The sequence below is a fragment of the Poecilia formosa genome, unplaced genomic scaffold, assembly GCF_000485575.1.
Source record: "Poecilia formosa unplaced genomic scaffold, Poecilia_formosa-5.1.2 Scaffold9, whole genome shotgun sequence".
NCBI lineage: Eukaryota > Metazoa > Chordata > Actinopteri > Cyprinodontiformes > Poeciliidae > Poecilia > Poecilia formosa.
The window spans coordinates 5,225,389-5,246,634 of record NW_006799948.1 but is presented as its reverse complement, the minus strand read 5'-3'; the positions used below and the strand labels follow the sequence as shown (position 1 = coordinate 5,246,634).

At 37.9% G+C, this 21,246-nt stretch overlaps 1 long non-coding RNA gene across 1 annotated transcript in view; it reads right to left on the bottom strand.

Moving 5' to 3' along the window:
• Positions 1–20,609, bottom strand: part of LOC103129347 (uncharacterized) — a 49,967-nt gene extending 29,358 nt beyond the window's left edge. The window contains exons 1-2 of the long non-coding RNA XR_001659819.1: positions 20,483–20,609; positions 10,959–11,032 (exon numbers count right to left, since the gene is read on the bottom strand). This is a non-coding gene — a long non-coding RNA (uncharacterized LOC103129347). The remainder of the gene's footprint in view (positions 1–10,958; positions 11,033–20,482) is intronic.
• Positions 20,610–21,246: the final 637 nt, after the last annotated feature.

The window sequence follows — 21,246 nt, the reverse complement described above, 5'->3', positions numbered from 1 at the left end:
TATGTCCACAACAAACGTCGTTTCCACACCAAAAAAAAAAAGAAAAGAAAGAAAAGATGAAATGAAAATTAAGCGAAGGAAGGCTGGGACCTAAATTGCATTTTCTGCACTATTAGTCACTTCTTTGTGCAATCTGGCATCCCTTACTCAAATAGACTGCAGATATGTCTCTGCACACATTATGGGAGAAAATGAGCCATGTTGGTGAAGAGTAAACAGCCCTTAAATGCTCCGGAGTTCTTCCTGTCTAAAATTAATGTTTTCCAATGTCAAAATGTCTCTTAAGCTGTTGTTTTAATCATATTGTTCCACTAAATGTAGGAGTTTAATGAAAAACTGAAAATTTAATAAAACACTCGTCTGAAACGGTTAACAGAGCATATTGTTGCCTGAAACTCCACAGCTGTTTGTGGATCTTTGAGCCCCTCTGAGTCGCTCTGCTCAGAGTAACTGCTTCTTGGCACAAAGGCAGACACAATAAATATGAACTGAATAAACTCCAGACAATAAAAAGGCAGCACATCAATAACAGCTCGCCTCAGCGTAGCAGGGGGGCTTATTGGTTTAATTCTCAAAATACACAAAGATGGGAGACTGCATTAGAAAACAAACAACTGAAGGGGGATGTTTGTGCGCCCGAAATCCAATCTAGCACAATTTTCAACACGTACTGCGGACTTAGTGCAAATATTAACACTGCATCTACTGGAGGGCAATCTGGCCGTCACCATATTGTCGTGTTTTTACACACAAGAGCCAATAAACAGAACTGAGCAGACGCCGATTGTTTCCTCGGTTGTTGTGCTGCTGCAGGAGAGGTTGTTCTGGTAATGAGCAGCGAGTTCAGTGGCTTCCACCCTCACTGCTGCTGTGTCTCAGCTGGTCTGTGCAGTGTACTGGAACAATAGTGCAGCTTGTATTTTGTTTCAGTTGAATGTCATGTTAGTAAGAGTCTCATCACAAGAACGGAACAGCACAGAGCATCGCACACCTGAATAATTTCATTATTTCTTAGCGGCAGCACCTTTGGTTTCCAGCTCCTGATTTTTCACAAATTCATAACCGTACTTATTCTGCTTCTTTTTTTTTTCTTATAATGAGGAAAGGTTATTCAACATTACTTCACTAAACACCTGTTAAACCAAATATCAGGAGAAAAGCAGCTTAAATTTAGGCATGCTCTGATCCACTTGTTTTTTTGCAATCACAAAATTGAACTTATTATCCTTTGAATGCCTTTACTCAACTTTTAAGTCATTTTTGGTTATGCCGATTCGTTATACCGTTTTACAAACTTGATCATTACATATTCAGAGTAAAATGATCAATTTGCATCTTTATTCACATTCTTGTGTTCTGCAGAGCTGCTTCATCTCAACTACTGCAGACAATAAAAGGGCAGGTGCAAAGAATGTTTCTGAAAACTAATAAAAACAAAACGAAAAACAAAACAAAACAAAACAAAAACACCTGCAATGCAAACTCCGGATTTGTTGAGGTATAAAACTCAATTCCTGCGTGTGTACAAGAGACAAGCAGCTCAACAAAACAGGAGCGTGCCATTCGGAAAAAATTAAGTCAAGAACATTGGTGACATTTTAAAGTTGTTTAAAGTTTCAAACGTTTAATGCTGGTAGAGCAGTCAGCACTGCCAACAGGAACAGCAGTCTGAAATTTCTAGCTGAGACAGTGTTGAAAAAACATGTTGGCACAGTGTTGGAAGCCAACAGACTGTCAACATTACAAATCCTACATATTTAATAGAGGATGGAGATGGTAAGTTCAAAATAATACATTTAAGCAGCTTCTTGCTTCTCTATAAAGCTCAGATCTCATTTCTCTCCTCAGATTTCTTCTATTGTAACGATGCAAAATGACCATTTTGGCATTTTCTTCATCTCAACTCTAAGTATTTCCAAAAAGGGGCCTACCAAGTCACTGATGGGATTCCCCATCCCTGTTCCATCCGTACATTTAAGGATAAAGTGATGAAGCAAATATGACAAATTTGCATCTGTGGACATAAATATCATGGAGGTCTGCCTGGTCAAAACATGCAGCCCAGATTTGTGACCGTGACACCACCAGTGAATATAATAGTCCCTTTCAAAGGTTGACATCAAACACACAACAGGAAAACAACCGGAGTCAGATCTCAATCAGAAGAAAAAAACAACTAAAATTTGTGTTGTCAAAAATAATGCTTTGAAACCTATTTGAATAATTAACGTCTTGAGGAGACACCTGAGAAATCCTTTCATTTGTATGACTGTCATCGTAACTACATCTCTGCATGGCTGTGGTTTTCCTAAGCTCAAAATAGCATGTAAACATTAATATGACTCAGAGTGTTTTAAGAGTTCAATAAGTTTGTCTGTCTAAGTTCAAACCTTCAGAATAAAGTCAGCTAAAACACAACAGAACCATTGGTTCTGGATCTATGAAGGGATCATCCTCTCTTCATAGACCTGATTCGCATAAAGGATTGGAGGAAGACGTCCATATCAGGCTGAAGCTAAATTGTGTAGATTTCTGTTATTGGATGAATTTTCATTTACAATACGTCAATACAATACGTATTGTAAATGAAAATTCATGCTACTTTTTAAAAAAAAATTGTAATTATTTGTGTTGTATTCATTTTACATATTGCATTTCTTGCCTGAGATGCACAGATTTCCAAGTCAATTTGGTTTAAATTTACTCGACTTTAATTGTTTGGGTATCCATTTTTTTGCTAAGTGAGTGAATAGTGCAGATAAATCTGCACCTTTTAGTAAAGTTTTAGGGCCCAAAGCTAAACCATGACCGTCTTAAAGACTTACAAATTTCAAAAGTCTTATTTGGGAATATTGATGTTGCATCTTTTCCCTTATAGGACTCAGTTCATTTCCTAAAGTGATGACCTGGAACATTTAACCACTACCTGTATTAAGTTAAAATGACTAGGGGGTCCAGGAATAGGCTTGGATATATTTAGGAAATGTAATTCATCCTCTCTTCATAGACCAGAAAGAGAAAAGTCTGGGTTATCTTCAGTTCACCCTTTGCATTACATTATGACCTCTGACAGGTGAAGTAAATAACACCAAATATCGTCATCACACCATTTGGTGGGGGGGATATATTAAACGCAGAAGAACATTTTGTCCTAGAAGTTGATGCTGTGAATGTGGCTGTACAGTCATTACCTCTGAGAGAGCCTGTGCTGGTCATAATCCTGTCTTATTGGTTTACCTGTGATAAAACGTAGTGATCAATGCAGTTTTATAGTTTTTATTAAAACTGATGGTTTTGCATTAATTCATCTTTACTGCCAGCCACTAGCCAAACCAGCTTCTTCCTCGGACGCCCAGGAATATCAGTTTACCAGGTACGATCTGGAACATCATGGTAAAATTGTCTCTATAATCTTGCCCTGTTGAACAGATTACTTTCCCTCAGCGATAATGTGAGGCCTCTATCTTAGGTGAGAGCGGTGACGTCTATTAGATCTATAAATCATGTTAGGTGAGGGATGAGGGGGAGAGAAAGGGGTGCAGCAAGAGCTCAGGGTTGTAAATCTCATTACCTGAGACTGCTGCCGACCTCCCGCCGCATCATCCCATCCTCAATCTCTCCCATTATCAGCTGACCTTGACCGCCAACACAGACACTTGCACTCAATCAGGGCTGCCATTGGTGAGTGTGTTTATCTGCCGTATTTCTATCTTGATATTCGGATCGCTGCCCATCTTCACTGAGGGACTGGGAATTTTGAAGCGAAAATATCAGTTTATTCTCGTGCCGCACATTTTTCAGCTGGCTTAGTTTAATTTAGCTGATATGCTTTTTGCTCAAACGGTGGAAGGATTCGTTTTTTATGTGTTCACAATATTTCTGCATATTGGACAGGTGTTTAATCTTAATTTAATGTTAAGAAAACAACCTGCAAGAAAATTTGGCAGATAAAATTTTCCATGTGAAGGTTTTGATTTGTTGATAAATTATATATAATCCTTTTAACCAAACTAGACTTCACCTAAATTGCTTTTGTTGCTGTAAAAATGCTGATAAATACACCTGTAAGAACATTAAGGTTTACTTAAATTCTAGTGTTAAGACATTAACTTGCAAGTAGAAAATGCTCAATCTTTATTAAATGACCATATAGTGATTCCTAAACTCCCGAATACAGCAAAAACACAAAACTTTCAGTCTAATTTTGAGAGCAAATATCTGAGTACACTTGAAATAAGATAAAACTAAGTTATAAGGAACTTTTCAGTGAGATAATTAATTCACTCTTTCATACTGAGAATTGGTTTATCACGATGGGCCATAGAGGTTTTTGACAACCTTTTGAAGAAATTTTGGCATCAAGTAAATATTTAACGTCTTTCAGATTAAAATGTTGGTTGAACAATGGCAGATCAAATGTTTTACTACCAAATAGCCCCAAAAATCCACTTAGTTTTGATGTAAATAAATCATAAATGACAGAGAAAGACTAGAGGAGTTTCATGAAAACTGCAACTCATAAAGCTGAAACTATTTAAATTCTTAAATACTTGATTTTTAATGTTAATGGGAAAAGTGAATTGACAAATGGTGAAAAATGTAATTGAGTCTCGACACTGGCAACTTACTCCAGCCTTCAAGCCATTTATTCACATAAATTCAATAAGGAAGATCAAAAAATAATCATGCCTTAATACCAGTTCATTTTGTGTGTACCTCAGCAGTTCAGTCAACTCTCATCAATAATCTCTTAGTGTCAATTCACTTTGAGAGGAAAATACCACACTTATCGTGGATTAGTCATGATGAGCCATTATTGGTTCAAAATCAGGTACAGCACTGCTTGGCATTTTGCCTGCGCTTTAAATACATTTTTGTGCTTGTTTTCTTGGTAGAACTGACAACACACTTGTGCAAACAATTTACCACTATTACTGTTTTTTTCCTTTTCATTTGTAAAGCTGTGACTTTCACTAACTGGAAAATGTGTTTTCAGAGTGGAGGCAAAGAAAACTATGTTTTCTAACAAGATGAGAAAACATTCCACCCACAATCTTCCCCCCCAACTTTACCCAAACAGCAAATGAAAACAAAACTTTGGCCCAACAAAGTTAAGCTGCATTCAACTAAAAAATGGGACTTGAAAGTCACCATCACTGGTCTGATTGTGCAAATCCAATGCATGCAGATAGAGAAGAGAAATAAATGTGGACACATTTTTTTCAGTTCGATTTTTAAACTTAAACGAAGCAACAAAAAGCTGAAGAAACTACAAATAAAATGCTGTCAGGTCACAGAATGTGAATTTGTTGTGGTATAACTCAAGCCTCCAGCGATGCCCTTGGTTTGATCTCCTACTGAGTTCTGACTATCAGCACCAGTAAAACGGACATAATGAGTGTTAGACGTTTCTAAAATGAGCCTGGCAGTAACTGAAACCTCCATATTTGTTTGACATTGCTGGTCTTTCCTGGTTTTTCATCCTCCTCCCCAACTCCCACTTTTCTTCTAATTTCTCAAAGAATTTCCATTTCTAAACAGATTACTAACCGTGGCATTTTTGCTGTTAAGAATATATCCCAGATAATTACGTCAGTCTCCTGAGGAACAAAGGAGAATGTCCTTCAACTGGCTGCAGCGGTTCAGAGAAAGAGGATCGAATAATAAACATTTAGATTAAAAGCATCCTTCTGAAGAAGAATTCATCCCCAGTTCCTCTTCCTTACATCATTTCCTCAACCCTTTCTCTGCTTCTTGCGATGCATCTTAATGGGTTTTCATGCCTGAAGCAGATTTAAGGCTGTGGAGTGAAAATGTGCCGGATTGTGCTCCGTATATCTGGCTGGCTCAATAATAACTCATATAACAACACTCCTGGCTATCGCACAAGCCCCAAACTGTCACCGCTTCACCGCCGCGCCTTTGGGAAGGCAAGTTCACCGTGAATAATTTCACCACAGCAGCACAGAGCTAGGCTTGCCCAGAGGAAGACTCTGAAAAGTACATTATGTCTACCCAGAGGCGCAATCCATGGCTTGGTGACAGCTTCACTCATGTTTGATAGGTGAGGATGTGCACAGTGGCAATCAGCTGTAAATCCATATGTGCCACACTACAAAAAAAGAATATAACCTGAGGCATAAGAGTTTCACACTAATAAGTGAGTGTATTCAGAAAGTCTCACCAACTTGGCAGGGATGTCTCACTACATCTCAATGACACGTGAGGCTCGTTTTTGATCATTTCTTCATGCTTTAGGAAGGATTTGCAGTGTTCAGTGCAGATGCAAAGATTATCAAGGGAAAATGGAATTTGCAGAAACTTCATAGCATTTCCTCCTGCAAACTTCGGGGAAAATACACAGCACATCCATCTGATTTGGTCTGCAGTATCACTGTGCATGGAGTGCCAGTCAAATGTTTGGGGAGCAATAACAAAAATTTGTGTTTTCTACTGGGAGTCAATTATAGCGGACCTTCTGAGTTCCTGAAACTTAAAGGACTCTTACCAAACCCCCATGTGACGGGGAAAGTGCCCACTAAGCATCCCAGAAGGTTGGCGGCAAGAGTTGCCCATGTATGAAATTCTCTAGCTGAAAAAAAAGCCAAAATGGCTCAATTTTCTTTTATTTAAAATAAAGTACTGAAACAGTTGCAATGTTTTCCATCTCAAATTTCTATGTTCATACATAGACTTGAGCAAAAACATAAATGTAGCTTTAGTTTTGAAGTTAATATATTTACTGGACTAAATTTTATATCTTCTTGCCGTTCATCCTGCATGCATGTCAGAATTATTTTACCAAATAGAGCTTTTTAAGTCCCAGCTGCACTACTGTGAATTTCTTTTTTTTTTTGGCTATTATTTAAAATTTGAATCTAATTTCTGGTAAACTTATGCTGGCAATGATAAAGAAATTTATGCCAAAATCTAAGATTCTGAGAATGGCTAAGCAAAAGATTCTTCCAGAACAACTTCAGATCTTGTTTTCTTTGGCACACTCTACATGTTTTAGTTTTTCCACTTCTTTAGCCTTTGTTCCTGACTGAAAGTGCTTTGTTGTTTGGTGTCTTGAGCACAAAAATCAAGACTTGGCATTTGCATAAATAGGCATGTCATTGTTTAGCAATCAACAAATATATGGTCCACATGTAACACAAAAAAAGGTAGCAAGAATGCACCATGTCCCATTTTGTGAGAGTTTGACTATTTACATGTACTGACAGGCAATCAAGGCCTGTGGGTAGAACTATTACTATAAAGTCAAGTTTATTTGTAAAAGCACATTTCAGTAAAAAAGCAGGTCAAAGTGCCACACAAGGACAAACAAAAAGAAACAGTACTGTACTCTGTAAATGCAAACATAATTTACCTTCTCTGCATTTTTCTTCAGCCGAGAACTATCGCTATAGTTTTTCACACAAACTGGCTCCAAAGTAATTATCGCTCCAGGATGTTTTATTGTGGACATTATTGCTGATGCCACAACTTTTACCTAGTCTACTGTTCAAAGCATCTAAATAATTATCCAAAACTCCTGCAGGGTAGCAAACATTGATAATGAGGTTATAAGCAGCCAAGAACATATGAATTAATATGAACGGAGTTGGGTTGCACAGTTGACTTGGCGCAAGAAGGACTTGGGTTCAAATTCTAGCCTGCGGTCTTTTTGCATGTAGCTTGCATATTCTCCCTGTGCATGAATAAGCCTTTTGGTGTGAATGTGTGTGCACAGCTGTCTGTACAGTGCGCCTCCATTTTGTCCAAATGGGCGACCTTTACAGGGTGTACCCCGCCTCTCGCCCGGAGTCTGAGGGAAAAGGGCACCAGTCCACCACCAACATTTGCAGGTGCAGATGCTTTTTTTTTTCCTTTTTATTCCCCCAAAAAATCTGCCCACTGTTAGCAGAAAACATGCAAATATCGTTTTCAAATTCCTACTTTTCTTAATTCCTGCAGCACCTAGTTCTGCTACAGAGTAAATAGTATGCACAGATTCAATTAGTTTTTTTAAATTTATGATGCAACCACCAGCATCAGTAAAAGTTTAGTAGAAAATCCACATTTTTTGCTCCTGCTTCTTTCTGCACTTACTTGCAGGGAACTATCTTGCTTGGTCATGAATATAATGAGATGTACATCAAATAAGAGAAAAGCTTTCCTTAAAAAGAATGTGTACCACCAGTCTCTGTCAGATTTGGATATTTTTCTGTACGTTTTCAGATGGTGAGTCCTCGTCTTCTTTAGACTAGTTGTGTTTTGTGCTGTACTCAAGGAAAAGACGACAGTTGGAATCAGTGCTACATGATGCAATTTCTTAAAAACTAAGCAAACCAGGTAACATAGGTGAGAGTGAAATTTGCAGACATTTTATTTTTCTGTTCCTCTCTGTCAAACACAGACACCACAGGTGTCCTTTTTCACTCTGATGCAATCTTCGAAGAACCTTATGGCAATGCGTCGCAGCATTGTTTCCCCCCCCCCTATATCTGCTCCATCAGAGTGTAGCAGGCCTCATTAGTGTTTGGGGCCCCTGTAGGGTCCCCCGGCCCCACAATCCACCCGACCAACCTCCAGTAGCCCCTTAGGCGCTGAGCCACAAACAACAAATCACTGAAACAAAAAATCCCTAATGCCTGAGTCTTTCCACTTCAAAAACACAATTATGCTAATGCCAGGAATCATTTGCCATTCCAACTCTGATTTAATGCGGCCTTTTAGTGGAGAAAGCTAATTAGAGGCTTTAATTAACATGTACGATACAAACTGAAGAGAAGTGTGAAGGAGCCTGTCGATCACGGAGGAGCTCAGCGAGAGCGATAAAACGGAGGGAACGCCAGGAAGGGGTAGTCTGAAAGCAATGCAAATGAGACGAGGGAGCGCCACAGGGAGGCGTGGATCTCTGCTGCAACAACGGATTCTGTAAATATCACTGTGACCCGTAGACGGAGTGGAGTCATCTCATTAACACAGATGGGAAGGTGTCACCAGAGCTTGGCCATGAGGGTCAGCGTCGACACGACGCAACCTGAGCTTACCGAGCATAGCATCATTAAAAACCCTGACAAAACACGAGATTTAAGAGTGTGCTCCAAGAGGCTGATATTTCACTCCGCTCACATCATCCTCTCCTGTACAACTATCTCCGGGAGAAAATACTTTCACTTTGACTTTGAGCTTGTTGCTGTCGTTGCTTTCTGCATCAGTAAGCGATCGCTGATTTTGGCATTCTTACGCATAGCTAGAGGGTTGGTGTTCTTGTCATTGTATCTTAATGTCCTCCACTGCTTACAAACAGGTTTTCTTCCAGTCTTGTCCTGCATTTTGCTCCATCCATCAGCTCTGAAGAAAGCAACTCTGCAGCATGATCCTGCCAATATCATGTTTGACAATAGGGATCCAGTAGGTGCATCACTTTGCATTTAGGCTCGATGTTTGCAGTGTCTTCTGCGTGACATATTTCAAACTGCAGGACTTCTTCTCTTGTATTTGTGGAGTGCACGTCTGGTGGTTATATTTCTGAAATATGTTCCCACATGAGCAATGAATCTCTGCAGCTCCTCCAGAGTCATCATGGCTTGCTTGACTTTCCCCAATTGTCGCTTTTCTTGACCAGACTACATATTCAGATGGACTGCCATGTCTTGGTAGGTTAGAAGTGCGTCATACGCTTTCGATTTTCAGCTGATGGATTGAATGGCGCCATTTGTTCAATGGTGTTCTCCAAAAATATTTCTCAGTCCTTCTCAAAACTGCTGTATTTACACAAACATGATTTTGAATTTAAATAAAATGTATGTTTGTTTTTGAATCAACTGTTATCAGACATCACCTGGTGCTGAATTTTGTTTAGAATATCATGTTATAAAGCAAATTTTACCTCCACAATTATCTGTTAAACATTGACAAAATGTGGAAAAGTTCAATGAGTATCAATACAATACATCAAACTCCCCAAGTATGCATACTACCCTGATTTTTGGGGTATTTCTCGTATTCCCTTTCTACTTTATTCTCTTCGTATCAGGTCATGGTCCCTTAAACTGCAAGTTCCAAAGAAGGCTGAGTATATCTCTGGCCTTTTTTTCTGAAAACCATTTTCTCCTGGAAATAAACTGGGATGCAGAAAAAAGGAAACTCACAGGACGGAAGCTGTAAATAGAAAAGCCATACTAATAAATAAAATCTAAGCTTTTATTCTTTCTTCACTTATTGAAAAAGCTTTGCTCAGGCACTGTGCTTTTAATAATGCACATAAAGATATTTAAGGGTTTTATTCCTTTCTCATTTTTCATTTTTCCTGGCTAAAGTACTTTAAAGCAGCTGAGTGTCTTTTATTTTGTGGGGGAGTTTCATTAAAACGCATTAGGCAAGCAGCTGTGTAGGTTGCAATTTCAATACTTCATATACTGAAGAAAACTTCGACTGTTTTCTTATTGTTGCTAGGAAAGGATTTATTTTCTCTAATAAGTTTTTTGCAGATTTAAACCAAGTATTTTTTTATATAAAAGCTGCAGTTTTGCTTAATGACTTTATATAAAAAGGTTTGCTTATTGTGCGTATTGGGAAATTACATATTTTATCATTTCAACATGATGGAGAAAATAGTCACTCTTTGTGTAATGTTGAAGTCTCTTAGGCTGAAGTCAGCTGCACTCCATGGACTCGAAAAAGTAGAAGAAATTGAATAAATTAAACTAGATTCCTGGTAACTCAGTTCACTTGTGTTGATACCTAAATGAAATGAACTGAGAGCTTTTGAGAAGTGAGAAACTTGGGATATATATATTGATATTTTTGCACATAAACTCTACAGGCAGCGTTAAAACCATGTAGTACTTCACAGGATCACATTACTGGTCATTTTGACACGTTATAGCTGGATATTTTTGGCTATACTTTATCTCTTGGATTATTGTTATCAAGTCTCAAAGGAAACGTAGAACAATGAGACTCACCTGTGTGTCCTGGACAGCCAGTCTCTTCAGGTTCAGTCACAGGAAGTTCTCTTGGTACATCTTGTTCTTGTGATCTGCAAGAACAACATTTTAAAAAAGATTCAATACATCCAACAGCTTTCCTCCTTTTTCTTGATCCATTTCAGATTTCTTTACAGTTCTGAAGCATGCATCAGTTCTTACTATTTTTTTTTTTGATTCAAGGCATTGTTTGTTTTTTAAATAAAGAGCCTTATGGACCAATCAGTTTTGAGGTCAAGCAGCCTTTTAATTTATTTTTGACCTGTTAATATATTTTCAGCAGTCTCCAAGTCCTACAAGTAAAATTATTTTAGCCAAACTTCCTCCGAGTTATTTATATAACAAACACAATGCAACAACACAATGAGTATGGAACCGAAACTGATGTCTATGAGCAGTTGAAAATTTTCCAACTTTTAATACAACTTCTTACACTTGTGCCTCCAGGACTGCGTTTTTACACATCTAATAGAAAAATCAGTCAACTTCTGCGCTCAGTAGCTACCACTACACCGAAGGGTGCTGCTAACACGACCTGTAAACCTCTAAATCTACCAAAATATCAAAAGCAAAGAGGTGTATTGTAGTGTATTCCTAATGAGTCTAAAACAATGATCATAACAGGATCACAGAGTTATACGAGAGTAGGTTTCAAAGTAAACGGGATGAATTTGGACTGTCAAATAAAATAATGTAACAAATTGTTCTCAAAAACAGAGATTTAGTCCTACACATGTAAAATAAATACTTTAGTTTTAAAATTACCAATGGACCTATGGCTAGCAGTTAGATTAATTTATACTTTGAAAACAAAACTTTCATTAAAAATAAGAGTCTTCATCTGCTGGACTGCATCAAATCAAATTTGATTCATATAGCACCTTTTGGCAGCATTTCAAAGTGCTTTACATCATAAAAACAAAATTACAAAGTTATAGAACACACACTCAACATTACATTTTACACATCAGATTGATTAATGTTTCATGATTAGGTTTCAAAAGCAACTCTAAACAGCTGAGTTTTTAGTCTAGATTTAAAGGCACTCAGTGTTTCTGCTGTTTTGCAGTTTTCTGGAAGTTTGTTCCAGATTTGTGGTGCATAGAAGCTGAATGCCATGTTTAGTTCTGGTTTGCATATAACTCCCATGTGATCAACAAAAATGACTTTAGACTTTCAAAATAAAAGTAATACCCTTTAAATTAAGAGATTCAGTTCATGTAGGATTATTACTGTTCAGTTTGTCAATGTTTGTCATCAATGAGGGATTGATCTTGAATTTCAGACTTGCAGATACTCTTTAAAGTCAGGAAACTGATTTTGATATGCCGAGTTATCAATGGGCCAGTACCACCAGTGATAATCACTGGTTTACTGGTGCAGTGATAAACCAGTGATATCACGGACTGAGCATTTTGCATTTTAAATGGGTGTAAACAGCAATAAGTATTTTGACTTTGGAAATAAATTTCAGATGTGTTGGTTGCATAAAGTCAGGATGAATTTAGTTCAACTACACTAGTTACATTAGCACATTTAATCTAGTCTTAAACTGAAGATTTAAAATCACAATTTGCTTACTATGGAACATCAAGTGCCAGAGTAGTAATCTCTACTTTCTGAAACTTTTCTTTAAACTATCGAATCAGGACTATTTCTTTGTATGCTGATCCAATTTCCTTTCCAGTGGCTGAATTGACTCAACTGCAGTCAGGAAAGGTAATTTGTTAGGGCAAGTGGAATATAATTGACACTCTGGAAATAATTAAAACTTGCCCGTCTTTATCCATCAAAAGGTAACATTTACCTTGCTGCTTTTCTTTCATATGCGGTTAATGAAATATCTAAGTTTTCAGAATATCATAAAGCAAATTAGAAAACTTACAGTCCTCTTAAGTTCATGGAAAGCATTTACAGATTTAATCATTCAGAAAACTGCATTATTTAATGCTAAAAAGGAGTACTCAAATTCCTGAATATAAGTATTTGAGAAACGAGACCTTCGCGGGAGAGAGTGAGCAATAAATACAGCAAATTCTCAGTAAACAGTACTTTACACTTCTCATAAAGAAATCAATATAATTCAGAGCGATGGAGTTGGGGGAAAAAAACAAAACAAAACAAATGGAGGTGTTGCTGAGGCTGGCATCAGAGGGCCCTTTATAGTAAACTTGATTAAAAGAAAATTGCTTTCAAGTGCTCTCAGCAGGCCGGGAGGTTGAGTGGGTGTGCTCTTGTGGGTTTCAGGGTGAGGAAACAAGATGAAGAAATGCTTTGAAATTGCCAGAGGAGAAAAAAGAAAACTAAACGTGAAAGTGCTGGTGACACTGTGGTGCAATATCAGTCATTTTATCAGATTAAGTATATTTTTATATAATGTCCAGTGCACTCAAAGCAAGCTTCAACTTCTTTGAGTATAAATATATTGAAATTCATCTTTTATATCTACATGGCAGCTTTTTGTGCCAACTATTAGATACAAATCTAGTTTCTCTTCTTTTCCTTTGGCCAATACACAAATGGATAATGAAAGGATGTAATTTATGTGTCGATTTTACCTATTTAAAAATTCACCTGACAAACGTCAAAGGAATCGGTGTCTTTATTCTTAATGCTGTCAAATGTGAGTAATTTATTCTGTTTTTAATTCAAACTGACATCAGAAAATCAAATACTTTCTGATTTCCATGAAAGCATCAGCTAATTGGCTTTTTAAAAATGGAATAATTCATCCTTTTGGTTTCAAAGTAGTGCAATGTTGGATAGAATCCATCATGGCAAGAGGGAAAACTTTTTGCTCTAGTACTCAAATTTAATTTGCTTTTGATTTGATTTAAATATATTTTCAGGCCCCAATGCTCATTAAAAACCCATCGTCACTGCCTCTGAAATGGCCCACTATGAATTTTGCATCACCTGACCGGGTTTTAAGATTTTCTTAAAGTTAACATTTTTATTTTTAGAAATCTCCTTTACATTGATGCAGCTCCATTTGCTCAACCAGCAGTTTTTAATGGTCTGCCAAAAAAGACAAAGTTTTACTTGTGCACCAAGTTAGATGTGTTTGAGATTCTAAATTGAAGGGAAATCAAAGAACGTACAGCTAAAAATCTAAATTTACAGCGTTTAACAGATAACCTATTATTCACTGACAGACTAAACAGGATTGGGATTACCATAATTAGCTTTTCTTGGTAAACGTCAAAATAATGAAAAAATGCTGAGGTTTTATTTTTGTTTCAAATATTTAGTCAAACTGATTTTCAAACTACATGACTGAGTTAAACCTGGCTGATGTCTTAAGGTGTTGCTTTATCATTTCTACAAAATGTACTTCCTTCATGATGGCATCAATTTTGCCAAACATATCAGTCCTTCCTGCTACACACACGACATGATGCTTGCATCTGGTTACTTTACGGTTAGGATAGCGCTCTCATGTTTGCAAGGCTCTCTCATTCCCTCCAAATGTAACAATGTACGATAAAGAGCCAGACTTTTAATTTCACTTTTATTAAACTACAAGATTATGGTCTTTAAATCCACAGCATGTAACTTTTACAGCATTTCTTAAAACTGCCACCATGTCGTGACAGTATGAGACAGATAATCTGTGAAAACATCAAGCTCCTCCACCTCCTCCTTTGCCAGTCAAGAACAACCAATCAGGGGGAGCGTTTCATCACGTCAATCCTGATCAACGCGCTAATGGCGGAGAAACAACTTACTGTTCTAAGTGTTAAACTATCTTATCAGAACATTTTAAAAAATGAGATTCTGAATTTGCAGTAAAAACAGTCAAAGTTTCTGTGAGAAACAGTTAAATCTAATTATTTCAGGTGATTCTTACTGATCTAATTAATTCAATGTCTGACAGTGAGAAACGAAAATGGTTTTCTTTTTATAGAGTGCATGTAAATATCCGGTCTCAGTAATTCAAAGGAGAGGTTACATAAGAGAGTTTTGGTGTAACTAAGTTGCATTTCAGTGAAATCCTGAGACACTTCAGTAAGAAATCATGTCAAGCTCAAACATTTTCACAACAAGCAGTATTAAAAATATCTAGATCTACAGAAAGACTTGAAATAAAAGTAGTAGCTGTGTTTATCTTCTTAGATGACTAATAAGTAATGTGCTCGTCATTAGTTATTTACAATGTAGGAACGTTTTCAGCAATACTTCTTAGAAACGTTTAAGTGGTCAAAGACTTTAAAATAAAAGGAAGTTGTTCTTTGACATCATTAATTAAACACCTGATTAATCTGATGAAAACGCTGTAAAAACCCTTAAATATGCATCTTTGTATGTTTGAATTTAGATGAAACTGCCAGTCCAAATCAGAGATGCACCAGTAAATCAATCGGCTTTCTTTTCAAAACAGGTGGAAATCATACATTGATAGTTCAGTTTGTATGTAACCAGATATTTCCAAAAAGGAATGCAAAAGCAAAGCAGCGAATCTGGGAGTGGCTTTCATTTTCATTGGCACTGATTGGCTTTATCCTCAAGACTCAAAATAAGAAAGACTGTAGTAATGCAAAGAAAACTTCTAAACATACCAATGCAAATTAGGGTACATATGTTGTTTGAACTATTAAAATACAGTTCTTAGCATTTTTAGAGGAGATCTCAAGTGTTTGTGGATTTTAGCTATTCACAGGCAGCTGTGGTCCCCAACCGTCACAAATACCAGGGTCCACTGAAGCAGGGAGTGATATAAAACTCTTATGATGACTTACATTTAATATTAAACCATTCTGCTGTTCAGATTAGTATGCCTTTAGGTTTGGTGTTTCAACATAGTCTTATTTGCATAGCATCTACGTCACCCTTCTGGGAGAAAGTAGTTGCTACAGTTTATATGCAAGTCAAAGCAAGTTCTGAGATGTTGCCTCAATGAAAATAAAACAAAAAGACAGAAAAGTTCAGCAACAGTATGATATCACTTCTGCTCACTGCCAATAATGGAGAAAAATCTTGAACTCATCGAAGCTTTCGCTTCAACCAGCTTTCTTTCAACCCCAGCAAGAGGACCAATCTATCAGAATATGGATATAAAATCCTGATTGAATTGGGTGATTTCTGATTAAATTATTAAGACAAGAATAGGTTTTTTATCTACTTCACCAGAGCCGGGGTGATGTTAAACTCGGCTCCTTTGCTTTACAGTTTTTCCCTTTACAACTGTGCCAATCAGTGACCAACAGTTGCATCAATTGTTTTTCACGTCTGGCTTGACTTGAGCAGTTACTGAATGCAGCAGTTTTCTTATTTTAGGCTCTTATTGCACTGAACATCCCACAGGTTGTATTGACTTCTATTGTGGATGAAATAAAATATGCATTTTTCAAACCAGACTTTACTTTCTATGTGGTTTAAAAAGCAAAATGATTTCCTATTTTTCTAAAATTAAATGTTCTACCAAGTTTATGTCCAACGATTTATGTCTGGCTTGTACCAAGGGTTCATATAACCCGAAATCTGTATTAACTCAAAATCTGTAGTCTTTGTTTTCTTCTGGGTGAGTGAATGTTTTTCTAGTCTGAAACGATGTGAGACACAGCTGACAATAGCTTGTGGTGACTTGGCATTCGACAGAGTATGCAACCCACAGACAGACAGAGACAAGATGGGACACTTCAGTGACCACGCTCGGATGGTAAAATCCCCCGGTCCGACAAACTCATCCCACACGATCGATGGCTGCTGTGACAACAGTCCCTCTCGTCACAGGCTGGAGAACAAGCTGTTGTGAAGGTCTGAGAATGGAAGATAGGCCCCTGAGGGGAGGCTTGATTTACAACCCCAAGTCGAGATGGAAGCAGCATCGCCCACAAGCTTCAGACGGCTCTCTAGCAAAATCAGTCTCCCTCACCCTATCTGTCTGCCTGCCTCACTTACTTGTCCTCCCTCCAATGTCTCTTTGCCTGCATGCCGACAAGCAGGAAAGGGCTGAAATGACACTCTTCCCCTTTAAAAACACACACACACACAATCCCTTCGTATCTTTACCTTTAGTTTTGTGGATGGTGAAATCCTGGATGTCACCTTTAGCTGATTTTAGTCTTTTTTTTTTTTTTTGCAAACTTAGCCAGAGGGGGAAGCAGCTTGTCTGAGTCTGACAGATTTAATGCAGGGGATGGAGCTAAATTTAACATTTCATGTTCTTGTGGGCCACTGAGGCAAACAGTGAGGGACACTGAGGTGGTTAACTGCAACAGTAGACAAAATAACAACCTGCAGGATGAGATAATGCAGTGTTTCGTGAAGGAACGTGTCAACTTAAGACAATCATACAGAACAATGTATAAAACAAAATGGATGTCTGCAGTCTGGTGGTTAAGGAATCAGAACATCCCTGTTGTATCCATGACATTTCTCCTGCCAGAGTGGTTTGACATTTCTGTTTTAATGTGTGCTTTGCCTTTTTTTTCCCTTTTTGCCTTAACAGCATAGAGATGTTCATATTGAAAAGATACCAATTTCCAATTTTGTTTAAATAAATGTTTTACATTTCACTTATCTATTCAGTTTTTTTTTCCTTTTACTGTGAGGAAAATCGTGTTGCAGGTTTATTAATAGAGCATTAATTTTGAGTAAACTGAGATTTCTTATACATTTTAACTAAAATAGTGAATTCTTGTTGTTGGGATCAGTTCTATCTCTGACTGACTAAAATTAAAGATAAAATGGAGTCAAGCTGACATTTTAAATTCACTTTTACCAGTCTAACTGAGCCCCGTCACGAACCTGTGCACCATTTGACCATATACCCTGCTGCTCTTTCAACCCCAAAGTCCTTCTGACATGCAGTGGCACCCCCTCCTACCCTTGCCTTCTTTAATCTGCAGCTCAGCGAGCGAAGAAATCCTCTCGCCTCCATCTCTCTTTCTCCAGAGCCGTATCAATATTCATGGGTCTGCCGGGTGCGTTTGTGCGATGGCTGTCTCATTAGCCTTTGATCCCCCTTGCGCAAGGCCTGTCGGAGCGTTGCGGTGCCAACAACAGAGCGAGCGTTTGAAGTGCAGAGAGAACATCTGCTTGCATTGATCTCCATATACTTTCTTTGCCGTTCCATACGCAGATCCACACATACACAGCTGCAGGCACATGAATACATGCATCTACTGTACTTTGCTTCAGCCTGGGTTGTCCCACTCTGCCAGTGTGTGGCATGTAATGCAATAAACAGTTTATAGGGAGGAATTCATTAGCTTAGCAGAGGATAGTTAATGTGCAATAAATCTGCTAGGTGCTTGCCCCAAACTGGGAACTACATTTAATTTTATTAGGCTTTAGTTTACCGTTAAACTGTTTTTGATTCGAGCAAATTGGCTCTGCGTCCAGGATGCCTTTCTACTGGGGGTAGCACAAAATCTTCAACAGGAAGGGAAATTAAGTGCCATCCTCAATGAGTTTTTCATAAATTTTTATGAGTCGACAACACCGCCAACTGATTATGCTGCCAACTTCTGATCTGAACTAAAGGGCCATTTAACAATTTCTTACAAGAATCCTGTAGATTTTACTCTCCCTAGTTTGAAGTGTAGACTGACCAAATCTGAACTGGATTATTTCACACAATATTTTTTGACAGTTTGAGAGATTTATGAAACTTATTCTTTAAAAATCCACACCAAGTGCCTTTTTAAAAATACTTCTGTGGAATTGGGATAACTTTAATGTAAGGCAAACTTAATCTCAAACATATGGACAAGTAAAACTCAGAATATATGATGCTAAATAGATTATAGATTTGCTTTGTGAGATAGCACAAAATCTGGACTCTTATGTCACAAATGGTTGAGCTGACCAGAGCAGCATTCATGCAAGAACCCGCAGTGCCAGAAACACCATCTTTTATCATTTTTGTGTAGTTAATTTCAATGATTTATTTACTACTGGTAGTAGAATGATGTCTGCATTATCGTCTTCCCAGGTGCAAAGCAACCAAAAACTGATTTTATTAGTGTGAGGAAAATGTTACTGGATGGAAATTACAAATGAAATCCTTTTCTCCACTAACAGGTGGCAATGCCAAGTCACTACATTATGCAGAAAGCATGAACAAGAAACTGGTGTTTTCAGTAGTGGGACTTAGAATTCTGCTAATTTACATAATTATTTGCCGAGACTACAAACAAACCCACATTAGTCAAAACATTGGAATAAATTTGAGCAATGAGATTTTTTTTGAAGCAATAGCCTTGATTTGGTCTGTAAAATTTCCTTCAACACGTCGACCATTACAGAAATAACATAAAAAACAAACAGGTTTGGTACAATGCCTGCTACCTTTCAAAGAATCAGTCATATCACACAAACAAAGGGCTGCATGATGTTAGGAAAACATGCGACCAAATACCTATGTGGAATATTGCAATGAGCATTTTCAACACATTTTTCTTAACTCATCAATGCGGAAAACAAATAACACCAAACCCCAGCTTCCCTGAACTTCTCAGGCACTAAAATCCATACAATCTACAGGCATCAATGGCAAGGAAATACCATGTTCTGGTCAAGCATAGTGCTGCAATGTAGAATGTGACTACATGTAAAAATATTTAACTGAAATTTTCATCCAAGCGGTCTTTTGTGGTTCAACATACTGTGCAGCTCAAAGCACCAAATTTGCCTCAACTTAGTTTTTGCCAAACCCGTTTGCGCTGCATTAAATAATTGTCTGCAGTGCAGCTAGAAAACAAACAGTCCAGTTAGTATGACATCATGACATGTGCACAAAGACAATCCCGGCACTTTAACACTCGCTAGTCTCCCTCTGAATTGGGATTTACTGAGAGTAAAACAGTTAGAAATGGAGCATGAGCTCGTCTCGGTTACGGCCCCCTTGGGAACAGGTTTCCCGATCAATACGACCAGTGTGTGTGTTATAACATTAACTGCCCTTAATGGCACTAATGAAGAGAGCTGCTGACAGGTACACTGAAGCCAGGGTCAGGGAAGCAGCCTGTTAGCAAAGAGTTCATTAGATAAAGCCTGGTTTTTCTGGTCACTTTCCTTTAGCAAAAAAATTAAAATTAGGTACTGAAAACATTAATTTAGAAAACAGGTGAAAGTTACTTGTGTTTTTCTAGTATAGTTGGAGTTTTATGTTAGTTATTTGACAGTACAAATGTGGAAAGAAAAATGATGAAAAAAATAACATTTAGTGCAAGTTTGTGAACAGATCAACTCTTGTCACAACAGGTCACAGTGTGATGACAAGGACTATGACTGCGGGCAATGTCACCTTTCCATAAATGTCAAGGAAAGTGTTTCTCAGCAGAACAGTTTCCTTTAACAAATGGGAACCCATTTTTATCCATCTATTCACTCATGCACACAGAAAGAGAGAAACACTTGCTACTGGAAAAGCTTTAAACTCGGCAGAATCTTTGCAAACACATCGTTTAACGCTCAGCACCACAGCCTTCATAAAGGAGGGCAGGGGGAGGCAAAAGGCAAGTTTTCACTAGAACATAAGTGAAGAGGTAACATACCTCGTAGTGACTGGTTTTCACTTCAGGACAGCTGAAGCGGGACTGCCACCTTCTCTCTGCGTCTTCCCCGGCAGGAAGAGTTGGGAGGAGAGTTGCTCCTTCTCTTCTCTGGCTCGTTCTGCTACTGTCTCAGCCCCTCTCACTATCATACCTCACTCCTTCCCTCCCCCTCGTCCGCCCTTCTCTTCCACTCCTCCCCTTTTTTCTAACCTGCTCCCTCCAATCTCTTCTCTCTCCCCTCAAACTTGATTGTGACAAAATAGTCTTGAATTACCACTCCTTCTTCTACTGTTGCTAATGTAAGGATATTTTATATTTTCTTATTTCAGTGGCTGATCACTGATCAAAGATAGTACACCAAAATGTGAGATTTTGCTGATTTTCCTCCCTCTGGGTATTTCTTAAGAATATAATCAGCTAAAATTAGAATTTTCTCCTTTGTTGTCCTCAAGTTACAACACTGCAGTTTAAAAATCACTAACATTTGTCACTACGACACACCCACAGTTTAAAGTCATTTTTCTGAAACACTTCCCAAACCTGTTGCTGCACACTGCCACTCAGCTGGTTGAAAGAAGACTGCAGGTTTCTGTCACTTATAGGAAAAGTTGGAGGTTACTGGCCTAAAATAAATTATGAACTTCAGCTAAAGGACAAAAAAAAAAATCTTACAAGTCAACGCAGGAAAATCTAAGAATGAATATTAAATTCCACAGATGGAAATAACTCCAAAAGGTTCTACAATGCCATCTCTACAGTCTAAA